We start from the raw sequence: 3,465 nt of genomic DNA, 5'->3' as shown, positions 1-3,465 counted from the left end.
GGTGATCAGCAGCCTGAAGGAGGAAGAGGGCTCGGTGCCGTTTTCACAGACTGACATACTGAGGATCAGCAAGTCTTTTTATGCCGGGCTGTATGACGCGAAGCCGTGAGACAACACGGCCTCCCAGTCCTTCCTGTCCTCTCTCTCTTGGAGGACAGCGAGCGGGAGAGCCTGGATTGGTTACTGACCTTGGACGAGCTAACAAAGGCCGTCTGGTCCTTCGAGAAGAGTAGATCTCCCAGGAGCGATGGTTTACCCGTTGACTTGTACTCGGCTCTGTGGAACTGAATAGACCCAAACCTACTGGAAGTGTACGGTGGTATGCTTCTGGCAGGCAGCATGTCAGAATCCACGAGGAAAGGCATCATCACCCTCATCTACAGGCAGAAGGGGGAGAGGAAATAAATCAGAAATTGGCGACCAATTTCCTTGCTAAATGCTGACGACAAGATTGTGTCGAAGGCCATCGCCGACAGGCTCGAATCTGTTCTGTGGCGGGTGATCCACGCGGATCAGACCTGCACTGTACCCGGAAGGAAGATCTCTGATAGCCTTGCGCTGCTCAGGGATACGATCGCCAACGTGCAGGACAGAGGGGTGAACACCTGCCTCATCAGCCTGGACCAGGAGAAGGCCTTCGACAGAATATCCCACGCATACATGATTGACGTGCTATCCAAAATGGGGTTTGGGGAGGGAATCAGCGATTGGATCCGACTGCTCTCCATGGACATCCATTGCACAGTCCGAATCAATGGGCGGGAGTCGGAGAGTTTTCCGATCAGATCTGGAGTCAGACTGGGTTGTCCTCTCTCTGCGGTCTTGCTTATGTGTTGTGTCGAGCAATTTGCTGCGTCCATCAGAAAGGACACAGTAATCAGGTAGGGTGACGATCCCGAGCAACGGAGGCTCTCAGGTTAAGGCTTCCCTGTAAATGGATGACGTCACCGTCCTTTGATCCGATCAGCAGTCGATCCACAGACTGAGGGACATCTGCGATCGTATCGAGCTGGCCTCGGGGTCCAGAGTGAACTGCAGTAAGAGTGAGGCCATGTTCTATGGCAGGTGGGAGACCCGATCCTTTGATCCCTTCACCGTCAGGTCCGGCTACCTGATGGTGTTGGGGATCGGGTTCGGGGGCCCCAGGACTCCACCAATAAATGGGAAGAGCGCGTCGCCATGGCCAAACAGAAGCTTGGTATGGTGGGAGGGGGCGCTCCCTCTCCATAACCAACAGGAACCAGGTGATAAGGTATGAGGTACTCGCGGTGTTGCTCTACGTGGCCCAGGTCTGGCCCATTCACCACAGCTCCGTCACCACAGTCACCCGAGCTTTCTTCCACTTTTTCTGGAGGTCCTAAGTAGAATGCGTCCACAGGGACACCATGTACAATACACTGAGAAAACTGGGTCTAGCCAACCGAGCAGACGCAGGAGGTCCCGTTCAGCTGGACTATCCCCCCCCCCCCCACCTGTCCCAGGTGTAGAAGTTCCTGAGTTGGAACCACTTCGACCACAAGACCGTCAGACAGTGGAACGTTCAGGGGGCTCTGCAGGAAAATGAGAGGGTGGATCCGATCGACCAGATCCCCGACCAGATGGTTGATGTCATTTGGCAGAACGTCTCGTCGCCAGAACTGACCAACAGGCACCAGGATGTGGCCTGGATGGTGGTGAGAAGGGCCCTCTCAGTGCGGTCCTTCCAACACACATGGAATCTCAGCATCACCTCGAGCTGCCTTCAAGGCTGCGGGAATGGGACCGTCGTCTGTTTCCTGGTGGACTGGACCTTCATGCAGAATGTGTGGGGAGAGATGCGTTGGTATCTGTCCCAGTTCATCCCCAACACCTCAGTAACACAGGACGCTGTGCTCTATGGACTGATCCCCGTGAGGCCCACCGAGACATATATGAACTTCTGCTGGAAGACCATCAACTCGGTGAAGGAGGCCCTTTGGACCGCCCGAAACCTGCTGGTCTTCCAGCTGAAGGAGCTGTCCACGACTGAGTGTTGCCGACTGGCACACTCCAAGGTCCAGGAGAACGTGCTGCGGGACGCACTGAGGCGCGTTGCGGCCTATGAAAGGGCCCTATGGGGAAAGAGCACCGTGTAAAGCCATCCCACCTTTATTTATACAGAATGTATTATAAGACATGTACTGTGTATTGTATTGAAATAATGGGATCATCGTGTGTGCGATATGTTTTGTATTGTTTTGAATTGAAATTGCGAACTTTAACCCTGAAATGTATGTATCATTAAATTTATGAAATAAAGTATATTTCGAATATTTAAAAAAAAAATTGCTGCTCAATGGCACTCCTTTGAGCAGCGAGAGACCTGTCCAAAAGACTGACAGAAGTCTTTTTTGCCTGAAAGTGAGTGCGGTTTGACGTGTTGTTGCTCAAAGGCACTCCCTGCTGGTGAGCAGAGGCAAATGCTCGAACAAAACAGCTTTCAGGTTTGAGAAAGGAAAAGCGCCAACATTTTAAGCAGTAAGCAGTCTGTAAAGTTAAGAGAGCGGCCTTGAGCTCAATACCGCTTACTCCGAAAGCACGATCACTATTTTGAGCCAGAATTAAACCAACGATTTAAGAGTGATTTTGCTTTCAAGTTTTAATCTCCAGAAGTTTTCCACACTACCAGCTGAGCTATCGAAGGGAAGCAGCAAAGGTCCCTCTCTTTGGTGATTGTTCACCGTGTGCCTTTTGACACTCCCGGACTCGTGGAGTCGCGTGGGCATGACCGAGACTGACTCGGTATCTGCTCATACCGCAGCGCTGTGAGAGTGTGAGCTCCGACTTACTCGACACACCGTTGGCCAGTCGAGCAATGGGGAACGTGTCTGACCAAAATTCAGAAGGTTGTTGGTTCGATTTCCAACTGGATGGAGAGTTTTTGCAAACTGCCGATTAGTTTATGATTTTACACCTTGCAAACTGTCCTACTTGGTAGTGCTGCCTGGGCATTTTTGTATCAAGTGCCTTCTTAGCGCAGCAGGCAGCGCGTCAGTCTCATAATCTGAAGGTCCTGAGTTCAATCCTCAGAGAAGGCATCATTATGCTTTTTTTTTTCCATCTTTGCTCAAGACCAAAATCAAGAATTTTTGCTTCCTGCAGCACACAAAAAGATTTGCTGCCCCTTGACCTCTCTGTACCGTAGCACGCAGTGAAGCTTAAGAAGCACATGGACCATGGACTCGCTGAAAACTGACGCCACTTTTGTTTCTGGACAATTGACCCAAGTCAAAAGGTGAGTGGAGAATGCAAGAATCTATCCTGCTATCTTTCACATGTTCAACGAGCACTCGACTTGAATCATAGAAAGATTACAGCACGGAAGGAGGCCATTCTGCCCATCGAGACCACACCAGCTCTATGCAAGAGCAATCCAGCTGGTCCCACTCCACCGCCCCATCGTTTTTCCTGATGTCATCTTTGGTGCTTTTGACAATCACCTTAAAT

General features: G+C 51.0%; 1 non-coding gene across 1 annotated transcript; it reads left to right on the top strand.

Annotated features, from left to right (window-relative positions):
* The first annotated feature begins 2,983 nt into the window (after window positions 1–2,983).
* Window positions 2,984–3,056, top strand: trnam-cau (transfer RNA methionine (anticodon CAU)). The gene has a single exon. It is a non-coding gene; the product is annotated as a tRNA-Met (tRNA).
* Window positions 3,057–3,465: the final 409 nt, after the last annotated feature.

The sequence above is a fragment of the Heptranchias perlo genome, unplaced genomic scaffold (genome assembly GCF_035084215.1).
Source record: "Heptranchias perlo isolate sHepPer1 unplaced genomic scaffold, sHepPer1.hap1 HAP1_SCAFFOLD_50, whole genome shotgun sequence".
Taxonomy (NCBI): Eukaryota; Metazoa; Chordata; class Chondrichthyes; order Hexanchiformes; family Hexanchidae; genus Heptranchias; species Heptranchias perlo.
This window is presented reverse-complemented; position numbering and strand designations above follow the sequence as displayed.